This window comes from Lygodium microphyllum, chromosome 4, assembly GCF_053477565.2.
Source record: "Lygodium microphyllum isolate KBCC chromosome 4, Lygodium_microphyllum_v1.1.10, whole genome shotgun sequence".
Taxonomy (NCBI): Eukaryota; Viridiplantae; Streptophyta; class Polypodiopsida; order Schizaeales; family Lygodiaceae; genus Lygodium; species Lygodium microphyllum.
The window spans coordinates 176,520,514-176,534,703 of NC_141138.1; the positions used below are offsets into that span (position 1 = coordinate 176,520,514).

The 14,190-nt window shown below is 38.9% G+C and overlaps 1 pseudogene; it reads left to right on the forward strand.

The window, feature by feature from the left end:
• The first annotated feature begins 1,036 nt into the window (after nt 1-1,036).
• LOC148037953 (large ribosomal subunit protein uL16 pseudogene) lies at nt 1,037-8,100 on the forward strand (annotated as a pseudogene).
• The last annotated feature ends 6,090 nt before the right edge of the window (nt 8,101-14,190 follow it).

A 14,190-nucleotide genomic window follows, 5' to 3' on the forward strand; every position in this document is an offset into this window, starting at 1 on the left:
TCATGTATCAGCAGGTCAAGGCTATAAAGGAAGGCAAGCCCATTGAGAAGCCTATTTACAACCATGTCACTAGTCTTCTTGACCCGCTGGAGACTATTCTGCCTCCTAAAATATTTGTGATTGAAGGTCTGCACCCCATGTTCGATGCTCCAGTCCGAGAACTTCTGAATTTCAGTATCTACCTTTGTGCATCTCTTTGATGAGGGATCAACCATCGCTTGGATTCCATGTGGTCGAAATTTGACATGCTCATACCCAGGGATCAAGTTCTTTGGTCGTGCAAATAAGCCCTCAGCCTTGGCAAATGTCGATTTTCTCACCAAAGATGGTGGTATTTCCCTCAATCTTGAGCCCTCCGAATATTCTTCAATTGTACTCTGTTGAGTCTATCTGTAAGATTGTACCAGCATAGAAAAGGGCATCAATGGAAGATAGAGGGTTGTAGCTCATAGATTTCAGTGCCTGGATCATGCCGATTGTTCCTGCATCAAAAGGTCATCAACTAGAGCACCTGCTTCAGGCTTGGTAGCCTCCATTAAAGGTAGTAAATTATTTGGCTTTTCTAAAACAACAAGCTCCAAGGACTCAACTTGCGGCAAAATTCTTCCCTCCCCTAGATGATTTGTCGGCTGCAAGGATGCACCATGACTATTCTCCAACGACTTCACATTTGGCAAATGTACACTTTCCCCTTCCCTAAGACTACAGCTACGATCTCTGGGCTCTTCGACATAGCAGATCTTCTAGTTGAAGAACTTGGTGAAAACATTCTGGCACTTCCTGAGAAGTCTGAATTTTTGTAGCACATTTCTTTTGGAGGAATGGATTTATAGTGGACAATGGACCTCTTAGAAGGCTGTTGCAAATAGTAATGGAGCTGCAGGGTGGGAGCTTGCCTCTCTGTTTGCATAAAAGAAATCCAACAGATCGACCTTCTGTAGCGATGCAAGAGGCCAAGAGAGAGTGTGTGAAGGAAGGAAGAATTTCCGTTTGCTGCTTCAATCAGTGTTGTGTTGCCATTTTGCTCGCCATCGCCATGGTTTGGAGACTCGCCAGATGCTACTGGCAGATCAAGAATAAGCCTTATCCTAGATCAAATACTGCCATGGTGTTCCTGATCCAAAGATCTGTATCTATGATGTTGGCATGAAAAAGAAAGGGATGGACTAGTTCCCTTTCTGCGTCCAGCTTGGGAGTTGGGAGAAAGAGAATGTCTCCAGTAGTGAAGCTCTAGAAGCCACTCAAATTGCTTGCAACAAGTACATGACCAAGTATGCTAGGAAAGATACCTTCCATTTGAGAGTGAGGGTGCATCCCTTTCACGTCCTCTGCATCAACAAGATGCTTTCTTGTGCTAGAGCTGATAGGCTTCAGATAGAAATGAGAGGTGCTTTTGGAAAGCCTCAGGGAACCTGTGCTCGAGTTGCCATTGGGAAGGTCTTATTGTCAATATGCTGCAAAGATAACAATGGAAACCATGCACAAGAGGGTCTTCGACATGCTAAGTTCAAGCTTCCAGGTTGACAAAATATTATAGTAATTAGAAAATGGGTTTTCACAAAATTTGGGTGTACTAACTATTTGAAGTGGAAAAGAGAAAAAATCTGTAAAAGCTTTTTGTTGTGGTCTTCAAGAAAGCTGACATCCCCCTGTGGTACTCCATCACTGCCCCTTATAGCTCTTGTGTGTCTTCTAAGAAAGCTTCCATCTCTATAGTACTTCTTGGCTCCTGGGGTTCTTCAATGCCTGTACATGTGCACAATAGGGTTTCCTAAGACTAAAAAAGGAACTAAATCTAAAGGAAGGCGAGAGAAAGGAAGGACCTAAAAACTAGGCTTTGATACCAATTGTAATGAAGGAGACCTAGGAGAGAGAAGGAGAGAAGGGAGAGATTGCAAAGAGGAGAGAGAAAGAGGAATAAGATGAGAGAAGAAGAGAGAGAAAGATTAGCAGAAGAGAGAGAAAGATAGGAAAAGAGAGAGAAAGAGGAGGGAAGCCATGAAAGCTAGGAGGAAGGAGAAAAGAGAGACTTGATTATTGATAACTGATGCCCTAATTGGGTCTCTCAATACCTTATATACCCTGTTAATATAACTAGGTATTCCCATGCTAATCCATGTCCTACCCGTCTATCCCCACTCTTTTACATTTGGAATGGTTTTAGTTTGAGTTATAAGGTTTTGATGACCTTGTGTAACCCTCTGTAGACCTTCTAAAGAGCCTATATCTCTGTTCTATCTCTGCTCCATTCTTGTTCTGTTCTATTCTATAGATCTTCTGTAGGTGTTCTGTAGAATGTATGTGTGACTTTGGAAAAGTTTTCTAACTTTTGGAAAGGATGAATCTATGTTCAAAAGAGCTAAAACAAATGGAAGAAGCAGCTGCTAAATACTGAAGAGAAGATTGAAGTGACAATGATAGTAGTGAGCTATGAAGAGATTGTAGTGGCTCTGGTGCCTCTTCGCATATCAGACATATCTCTTGGGAGGTGCATCCACGACCTAAGAAGGATTATTGAGAGTCATTATTGAGTATTGTAGTGAGGAGATGATGTACTATTGAGAGAGAGAGAGAGAGAGAGAGAGAGAGAGAGAGAGAGAGAGAGAGAGAGAGCCAAAGATAGCCAATTCTATCAAAATAGTGTAACTATATATGAGAGATTGAGAGAGAAAACTATGAAGACATTGAAGATGAATATTATGTGATTTATTTCCATTCAAAAATGGTGTATTCCTTTATGTTCCTTATTCTATTGAAGGATTCTATGAAGAAATTGAAGATTATGATTGATTCTATCAAATCCGTGGGAGATATCTACTATGATGCTACGTGAAGATTTGTTGTTTTCTTTGTTTTAGTCATCAAAAGAATGAAATAAAAGCTTGTTGATGCTACAAGATAGATTTTCTTATAGTAGAATATCTTGTTCTTTGGTGTTCCTCTTGGGGCTCCACCAATACAAATGTGTTGTGAAGATCCGTCTATCTTTTCTTAGAATCTACTTCTAGAAATCTAGATGGACCTTGTCGAATGGTTGCCCCAGCTCCTTCTAGTACCACTTTAAACCATTGCACATTGAATATGATCATGGAGAAGCAAGTTCCTGAAATACCCCATCTCATCTATTACAGTATTTGAATCCATGGCCGACCATCGGCTCTCTTGCTCGAACTTTGCCAATCTGTTGTGAGCCCTGTTTTATCAATGTACTCAACTTGAAAATATTACTCTGTGACCACACTAAGCTATAGATTTTGTATTGTATATGGAAACAGTTAGATTAGTTGTTACACATAAAATCTAGATATGGCAACAAATAAAGCATGAGGTCACATTCGGACTACATCCCCTCGAGAGTTCTCACTCCTTGATAGAGACCTCTACCTCTTAAGGAGAAGCTAGGATCAAAGCTTCATGCAATCACTGGATAGACATAAACCTTGACATCTCCTCCATGTCCTTGGGATATTGAATCGGTCCATGGCATGTACTACGTTGAAAATCTTATCACACTCCCTCCCGCTCTCTTTTGGCTTGCATGTAGTAGGCTAGCGAGCCACTTCTCCATGAATGCATGATGCAACATACAAAAGGGATTCACTTTATCCTCCATGAAACCACCCATCCTTTTTTCTACCCCATTTTCAACCACCACATCTCGGGTCAGTCTATCATCATTCTTCAACAACCATAGCATATTGTTGTCTGAATCCATCCTCGATAGCCACTCTGAAATATGCACTAATGTCTCTGACACTAGCCAACCTTCGATGGGCATGTTACCTTCTAGCCAAGCTTGTTGTCACACAAAGACCTTTAGGGTTTTCATGAAGCACTTTAAGAAGAACATCCATCATGTATGGACAGGTCTCACAATCTCGACTTCATCTACAAGATGTACGAGGAGTTGATTTTGTATCTTGAGCATGCTCATAGGCAGGTACTTCTCAAAGACATAAATTATCTCCACCGCTCCTCCTCGCCTTGCCAATTCAATAGAGGATGTCTTGATCTACTTCTGTGAGATCCATTACACTAAATTTGACAACCTATAAATCGCCTGACGTATTTCTAGAGTGAGACATCCCACAATTACAATGAATAGTACAAATTATCCAAAATTTGAAGCATAATGAACATCAAGTAGACACTAAAATGTGAAATACTGAGATTAGTTGCTATCAAGGTAGGGAAAAACTTGGCATATCTTGTGCTGATCATGGGATTTTAGTCCTCATAGGTGGTCATCATTAAAAAATTAGACTCGAGGGAATGCATCATACTCATCGGGGTGTGGGTAGACTTGATAATTTTCTTCGCCATGCACTCTTCTTTAGTGGAAAGAACCCAAGGAGCATGAGGTAGTTGCAAGCGATTGTCAGAGCTTGACTATGACCAAAGCACCTCCATGTTACCTACCTTCTTTAAATCCATTTGTGTCTCTACAAAGTCTCTCTTTCCTATGATATGGTCCCACAATAAGCTACCTACATTCTTGAAAATATGCATGAGATAAAACAAATGGTTGATCTGTAAGTGGCTCAAATACGAAAACTCATAGAAAACAGAGGACCGTCACATTCTGCTTGGATGTGACTCCTCCTAGACCATTTTTGACTCATACCAACTTTGGGCATTCATTTGTACTGGAGGTTGTCCAAGAAAACCTTCCTTTAGTTCATGACCCTCCAACAAGAAAGTGGCATGTCCATGATATACCATCTTCTTCATGGTCCATGACCTTCGGAAGTCTAATTGTGGTCCACATAATGGACATGCATGATAACCTGAGGTGACCAAACCTGTCACAATATCCATATCTAGTCAACATAAACTTGAACAAGCCATATTAGATATCAACAATGAGCATAGAAGCCCACTTACCCACACACTCCTCAAATCTCAAAAAGTCATGCATGATCCATATAAGAATGGCTCGTATATTAGCAGATCGTTGACCATTATGCTTGCTTATGTCCTCCACATTGACACCTCCCACAAAATCTTGAGCTCATCAACTAATGGACAGAGGTAGATTTGCATGTTCTTGACTTTGTAGTGCCCAAGAATATGCAATTTGTATATCAGGTGTCCTTCCTTCATAGAAAGCCATGGCAAAATATTGTAGTTTACAAGGAGTACATGCCACAAACTGTAAGAGGAGAGTGAAATATTTTGTGCCTCCTCTTCATGGCTTCCCTTCTTGCTCCCTTACACAATTCTCCCTCTTCTTTGCATATGATTGTGATAGTGGCAACAACGGCAAGGAGCTCTACTTCTCTCTCTCTCTCTCTCTCTCTCTCTCTCTCTCTCTCTCTCTCTCAAACTAGTGATCTCTCTTGCTCTCTCTCATTGCTTGTTTTACGCATCACAAATTTTAGTTTGTGATGCTAATAGCAACACATATAGATGAAATTTGTAATGCTAATAGCGACGTGGATAGCGAGGCTGCTATTTTGTATTGCAAATCACCGTCACTATTTTCCCATTTCCTTGTAGTGAGATAATTTGGCTACCATTAACAAGTTGCACTATGCATCATTTAATTAGTTGCTCATGTAAGCATTAAGGCCTAGGAATTCACACTAATAAATCAGCCCTATTGGCCAAATATTCTCATAGTGACCAAATTTTCTTAAGGTTTTTTCATAAAATTGATATGTTTATAAAAAAGAGAAAATAATATATTTTGCCATAATTAGCCATCCATTTGATCAAGATGGTCTCCCCCTCTCACTCCATCACATTAGTCATATCGACTGCCTCTCTCTCCTTCCTTATGCCTCTCCTCCACTCTTCCCACCATGTTGTGGCTATGATGCTTGGACATATAAGCCTCTAACTTGGTGTTTGGACATAAGATCCTTCAACTTGGACAATAGGCTTGTTTCTTGGATAAAACACCATGACACGTGACCCATGATGATTAAATACCTTCCATTCCATGTTTAAACATGGTATCTGGAATTTAGAGTATTAATCTTTTTTATGGGCCATGATTCCCAATAATGCATAAATATGAAAGCTTTAAATTCATGATGTGTTAGAGTTCTTGACTATGCAAGAGTGTGGAGGATCTACTCTCAAGGAGTTTCACAATAAGGAAGAAAGTGGACCCTTTTGAGAACTTTGAGAATGCTAGATGAAGGTAAAAGAGATTGAACCATTTCATATTGGCTAGAAACATTACTACTCAAAAATTTAAGGGGATTGCTAGTTACAATGAGGCCAAATGTGGATTTTAAGTTTTCATGCACAAGCCTTGTGGGTCTCAAGTTGCCACTTAACCAAATGGGATTGAATTTAGTCAGTGTGTAGACCTATTAGTCCATTAGGAACCTTCATCTCTCAATTGGGTCAATATGACTAAGATCACCCATTGTCTATATTTTACTTTTGGAAACCCTATACAGCCACCACATCAAGTGCTTCTTCCTATGAAGCATTGGCTGTAATAATCTTTAACTTTAGAGATATTGCCTAAGCTTAAGGCATAAACTTAACACTAACTATTTAATGAAGACAGATCAAATTCCAATTGGTTGCTCTTCAGGCAATGCAAGTACTTGTTACAATCATAAATAGCCACCTCACTTGACTATGCCATGCCACATTTGAAAAATCTATGACTCCTAAGTAAAGATAATCTAACGATGACACATCATTAGTCTCATCCAAGATGAATCCAAAAGAGTTAGGCCTCATCAAGCTCCTAATTCTTCCACATGACTAGCTTTTGTTTCAAACACCTTGGCCATTGTCCCTTTGTTGATGACTTCTTTCCATGGCACCTTGTACCTTGAGTAGCTTGTCGCATGAGTACCCCTAGTTGACACAAAATGACCTACTCCCTTGACCTTTATCTTACCCATCCATAGGCTAAAATCACAAAGGACAAAGAAGGGTTGCCTCGTAATGCAATTCAAATCACAAGAGTATAATCCATCTTGAGCTATATGTCTCATTCATCCCCATCACATAAAGACTAGTGCACGTCTAATTCCTAGCCACCACGACAAGGAACCAACCTTCTAAGAGCCACAAACTTGGCCACTCTAAGAAAAAACATATCTTAAGCCACCCCTTAAACCCCTTGTTAAGCCTTTCATTGGACCTAGAGCCCCCCACTAGAGCATCACAAGTACCATAAGTTTGAACCCCACCAAGTGACCTAACTAAAAGAAGCCTAACAAGGACCTTGATTAGTTTCCCTAAGATAATCTCAAGTGACACAATGATGGCTCCTTAAAAAGCCCCTAGAAACACAAGCAAAATGGCTATGTGTAAAGCCATTGTATTAATTAAGGTTTAAGATGGATATTTATATATTCTTCATCTTTACATTATCAACATAAAAGTCATATTATCTTGTTTCTTAGTACTCCAACTAATAACCTTCTTTGCATACTTACAATTCATTAAACATCACTATTTAACTTTCATTTTAAACTACAACTTATAGTATATAAATTTCATTATCTTCAATATTTCTACCAGCGAAAGAAATTAATCAAAAAATCTTAATCCATACTTAATTTCTTCTAATATCCTAATACTACTACCAATATTTACTAATTCTCTTTTAGTCCTGAACTATATTTAACAAAGGAAGTATATGCAAATGAAGTTTATTCTTTAAAAAAATTTAATGATCATATTTTGAGCAATAAATAAACTATAGTCTCTTTTCAATATTTCTTCTAAATCACTCATTATCAAAATTTATTGATTTTTTATTGCTACTCTCTAGAAAAATAAAACTATTTATAATAATTGCATATGATCATAATACATCAAACCTATTAACCAAAAACTCATTATACTAAATTTAGTATAGTACCAAATTTTAACCATAAAAGTTTCCATTTACTCTTACTATTTACTAATTACTATCCCAAAACACAAAAAAAGCTGCTATTTTCAGCATTAAAATTCAATACTTTTAATTTTAGTTTTGGTACCTCATCTTCTCGAACACACCTTGATAAATTATCTCACAAGGAAAATTCTTATATAAATAGCCTGACATCAAAACATAGGACCGTGACTACAATAAAATACGACGGCGTTCATGCTTTGGTACAGTTGGTGGATAGCTAGCCGTGCTAAGAAAATTAGAAATATTAGCATACCATGGTATTATGATAGAAACTTCAAACAATTGAGCATCAAGTATGTCATCATCTATACCTTTCTATGTATCATGAGTAATTAATTGAGACATATGGTCCACAAGAAAATGTGATTAGCTTCCACAAGTAATTACTTCAAAAAAAAATTCTTGAAAAAGTAACATCCATATGATAACTAGGCCACTAAGTTTGGTTTTATTTAATAAATATTTTAATGCTTTATGATCCATATAAAAAACAAACTTGTTGCCCAACAAATAATGTCTGAATTAGTAATAGCAAACACCATTGATAAACACTCCTTCTCAATTATTTAATTTTTCTCAGCATTACTTAAATTACGACTAGCATAGTAAGTTGGATTATCTATATTCTTATCGTCTGCCTGACACAAAACAACTCCCACTGTATCCATAGAAGCATCAACGTGAAAATGAAACTCTTTAGTCCAATCAGGTGAAACCAAAATTTGACCTTCAACTAACTTAGCTTTCAATTTCTCAAATGCAGCTTGGCATACTAAATCTCAATTATAAGGTTGATTGTTCTTAAGTAAAGTAGTAAGAGGCAAAGCTACCACTACAAATGACTCAATAAAACGTTGTGGCCAAGAAACCCTTGTAATTGATTCAAATTTTGTAATGAAGGTAAATCAACAATTTTGTGTACTTTTGTCATATCCATTGCAATACCATCATCTGAAACTACACAAATATAGGGAAATAGCGATGGCCATTTGCAAGTAAATTAGTGGCATCGCTATTTGCATCGCAAATAATCATCGCTATTTGCATCGCTATAGCAACACAAATAGTGACGATACTCAAACGAAAAAAAACAGGTTGAAACTCAAGCACGGCATTTTGCACAAAAAAGCAAAAGAGAGAGCAAACTACACCGTGCATTTGGGAGGAAGAGGGAGGTAAATAGAGAAAGAGGGAGAAGAAGAGCTTCTCATCGCCACCACCACCATTCACAAAGAAGAGAAGGAAGTGCACGAAGGGCAAAGAGGAGCCAGTGTCGCGAAGAGGAGCCGCCAAATCCATCCTCCGACCTTTGCGGTGAGTGCATTGCTCCCGTGTCTTGGCTTGTTCTTATTTTTTATCCTATTATTTAGTTTTCTTTTGTTAAAAATGATGTGTATTAAAGGAGAAAGAGAGGAAACGAGAGAGGGAGAGGAAAAGAGAAAGAGAGAGGGAGGAAGGGAGAGAGGAGAAGGAATGGATGAAAAACAAAGAGAGGGTAAGATCTTGTTCTTTAATTTCTTATTTTCTTGTTTGTAGTAGTAGTAGTAGTAGTAGTAGTAGCATATATATATACATATACATACATATATATATATATATATATATACATAAATAGTTAAGGATGTACCTTAGGTGTGTTCAACGCTTCGAGAAGGTGCGAAAAGCCTGTGTCTCCAGGCCCGGTAAAGTGAAATAGAGATTAGACTTGGAGGTGAATGGATGGTTTTATTGACATGCTTTGTGCTACCTCCTCCTATGCTCTACATATCGAGTCATACACAAAGGGAAAAAGGTAGTGAGGTCCAGTGCAATACCACATGACAGGGAACACTCTGAGATAGGGTAGCTAGTCCCTCACCCCCAAGCATAGTATATTAGACTTTACATATTGTACGCCTGTCCGTAGGTAGATGGAGACTTTACATACATTAATTTTGTTGAGTAACATGAGAAGAAATCCCTTCTAAAATAATTTAAGAAAGAAAAAAAAGAATGATAACAAAAACAAATTGTTTGTTGTAACATAGACCAAATGAAAAATGATGAAGTATGTGATGCTCAAGATCGTGAGGCATATCTTAATCAGTGTGTCCCATGTCTTTGCTCTCAATGTAAGCTAGCAATTAGATGAAAGTGTGGATTGTCTATAGAATACGTATGGCACTTCGGTAAGTTTGAATCAGAGGTCATTGATCAGGCGATCTCAGATTTTTTAAGAAAATGGTAAGAAATGCGTATATCAATCATGTATTATATTCTTAAACTAATTGAATATTATATACAAAAACATTGGATGTGGCCGTAAATTTTTTTACAGGGAGGTGGCATCTCATCCCCAGGAGCCAATCCACCACTTGGAAGCCACTACCCAATCTATATCATCAATACCAGAGGAGACATGCTGTCTTTTAGACTTTCCTACAATCTTAGAGCCTGAGATGGAGGCAATGATCCATGCATTGATACCCATGGATGTCGAGACATCTGCTCCACTTAGAGAGCAAGCATCCATACCATTATATGATGGGTGTCGAGTGTCTCGCCTGAAGACATTACTTTCACTCCTAAGTATGCAAGCAAAATATGAGTGGAGCGATGCGAGTGTGATTAAGTTCTATAGGTACCTTCTACGTACGCTTCGTTGATTTCTTTTCCGTACCATCATTTAAAAAAATTGTACTTTTTCAAGGTGTTTTATGATTTCTTTTTAGGTTGCTAAAGTATCATATATTACTACTTGCAAATACCATGCCCGAGTCTCATGATGATGCATGACATGTTTTACGAAAGCTTGGCATGGACTACAACAGCATCCATGTATGTGTCAACGATTGCCTATTGTTTAAGGATAATACAAGACTATGGAGACATGTCTAAAGTGTGGTGCTCACAGGTATCAATAGGACTTGCAAGGGCAAACCATCTCTCAAAAAGTTTTTAAACACTTTCTACTTATCCCCAGTATACATCATATATTTCGTACCTTCGGCATGACGAGTTTGACAACGTGGCATGCGTAGAATATATCCATAGATGGAGTCCAACGAATACCTGAGGATTCACGTGCATGGAGTCACATTGACTCTACCTTTCCAAGCTTTTCCCAAGAGCCAAGGAATCTTTGGCTTGGTCTTGCTATGGATGGCGTGAACCCATTCGGTCTGCACTCAACTTCTTACATTGTGTGGTCTGTAGTCCTTGTTAATGATAACATCCCTTCATGGATTTCTACGAAGAAATGACACCTCATCCTTAGCTTGCTCATTCTTAGCTACTACAAAGTCAATAATATGGATGTGTATCTGAATCCATTAGTCAATGAGCTTAAGATTTTGTGGGAGGAGGGGGTCGTCATGGAAGATATGAGCAAGCACAATGGTCGACAGTCCACCAATATATGAGCCATTCTCATGTAGACCATGCATGACTTTCCAAGATTCGGGGAGTGCTTAGGTAAGTAGGCTTTTGTTCTTGTTGGTAATATCTATCATAGCTCATTCAAGTTTTTATTCACTAGATAGAGGTATTGGGACAATTCTGGTTACCTCAAGTTATCATGCATGTCCATTTTGTGGGTCACATTTATACTCCTGAAGGTCACAAACCATGAACAAGATGATATATCAAGGACACATTGCTTTCTTGCTAGAGGGTCATGAACTAAGGGAAGGTTTTCTTGGATGACCTCCAACATGAATGAATGCCCAAAGTTGGTACGAGCTAAAAATGGTCCACATGGAGTCACATCCAACTGGAATGCAACGGTTCTCAGTTTTCTACAAGCTGCCATATTGACCCACTTACAAATCAACCACTTGTTAGATACCATGCATATTTTCAAGAATGTGGGTAGCTTACTATGGGACTACATCACAGGAAAGAGAGACACTGCTCAGGGCCACGAACGGATTTGAAGGAGGTAGGCAAGACGGAGGTGCTTTAGCCGCAATTGAGTGCTAATGGTCGCTTGCAACTACCTTGTGCTCCTTGGGTTTTGTCCACTAAAGAAGAGTGCATTGTGAAGCAAAATTATCAAGTCTATCCGCACTCCAACGGGTATGATGCGTTCTCTTAGGTTCAGGTTTTCTAAAGACAACCAATTATTAGGGCTAGAATCCCATGATTGGTATAAGATATGCCAAGTTTGTACTACGAATGGATTGTAGGTGGCCTATGTATTTTGCTATTTGGAGTCTAGTCATTGTTCGTAATGCTTATTCATTTGTGGTAGTTTGTACTACTTATCACAATCGTAGGATGCCTTACTCCAGAAATACATGGGGCGATTTACAAGTTGTCAAATTTAGTGCAATGGATCTCATAGAAGGGGATCAAGACATCCTCTATTGAATCCGCAAGATGGAGAGTAGTGGAGACTGTCTATCTCTTTGAGAGATACATGCTCTCACCAGCATGCTCACGATACAAGCCCATCTCCTAGTGCGTCTTGTAGAGGAAGTGGAGATTGCAGGACCTGTCCATAAGCAATGGATGTTCTTCTTGGAGCACTTTATGAAAACCCTAAAAGGCTTTGTGCAACAACAAGCCTAGCCAGAAGGTAGCATAGTTGAATGTTGGTTGGTGTCTGAGGCATTAGTGCATATTTCACATTAGCTACCAACAGTGGATTCAGACAATAGTATGGTATGGTCACTGAAGAATGATGATTGATTGACCGGAGATGTGGTGGTTGGAAATGGGGTAGAAAAAAGGATGGATGTTGCAATGGAGGAGAAAGTGAATTGTTTTTGTATGTCACACCATTCCTCCATAGGGATGTGGCTCGCTAGGTACGAGAAAGCCAAGAAAGATCAGGAGGAAGTGCAATTTAAATTTTGATATAATATGCGCAATTGACCGATTCGATATCCTGAGGGCATGAAGGAGATGCCGCGTTTTATGTCAACATGATGGTTTCATGGAGCTTTGACTATAGCATCTCGCGAAGGGGAAAAGGTCTCAACTGAGGAGTGGGAATTATTGAGGGGATATAATCTAAAGATGATGACATGTTTACAGCTTGGCATATCTAGATTTTATATGTGATAACTAATTAACTATTTCAATGTACAGTACAAAATATACAGTGCAACGTGGTCACGCAGACGGCATTTTCGCGTGGAGCTTATCCAAAAAATGTGCTCCACAACGGATTGTGGTATCATGGCAAAGTTCGATCAAGAGAACCAATGACGAGAAATGGATCCAAACACCATTATAGATGAGATGGAGTATTTTGGGAACTTGAAAAGTAGTATCACAGTGGATTATCGTAGCTTCTCCATGATCCTATTTGATGTGCTGTGGTTCGAAGTGGTACTTGAAAGATCTGGGCAACAACTCAATGAGGTCCATCTGAATTTCTCAAAATAGATTCTAAGAAAAGATGGACGGATTTGCATAACACATTTGTATTGCCGGCCCATTGTAAATAGGTCCATGGACTCATATTTTTTTAACTTTTATCATGACATGGTACATGTCACAAAAGTTAAATATCTCTTGTATGTGATTTTGAACATGTAATTTTCTATCTGAACCCTCGACAACCTCGATGGTGGTGTGTTGTACCTTCATCTCCCCGAAGTGCAAGAGTATATGATGAAAGCAATGTTCTCAACACCGTAGATGAGGATAGTATGTAAATAGAGGGGTTGATATTGCAAGCGGTGGAGGCCACCGAAAGCTTAGAGCATGTAGAGGAGCTAGAATTGGGTAACAATGATGGAAAGACAAGAGACCAAGAATTCTTTGAGAATAAGGTAGACTCATCTTTCTGTGGTGACCTTTCTATTGATCTTCCAGTGTATGCAGAGTTGTGTCACGAGATTGACATGGGACCATAAGGTTTCTCATACTTGGAGCATCCACCTACTCAATTGGTTGATGAATTGCTTATAAGGGTACCTAAGGTATGTGTTTTAAGTAAGATCATTTTTTAAAGATTTATATTACCATGCTTTGCTTGATTTATATTTATTATGCTAACATCAATTTTTGTTTATGCAGGTGACCTTTGTGGATATTTGGATCCGCACGATGACTCGAGGGATGAGCGACGAGGAGCTATAGGAGATCTTCACATATATGTCTCCAAATCAGATGGCTCAATTCAAAGATATGATAGGCTAGGAGCTATCTCGAACACCATCATACCATATTGTATCTACGTTAGTGCACTCTGATGCATTGATTTCTAGTAGACAAGGTCAATGCTCCAAACTTGGGCCAAAGGGAGGGAGTGGTTTTGGGGGATGCTATAGAGAGGTGGATGCAATGAGCCCGCGATTGGCTCGAGATACAGGTGTTAC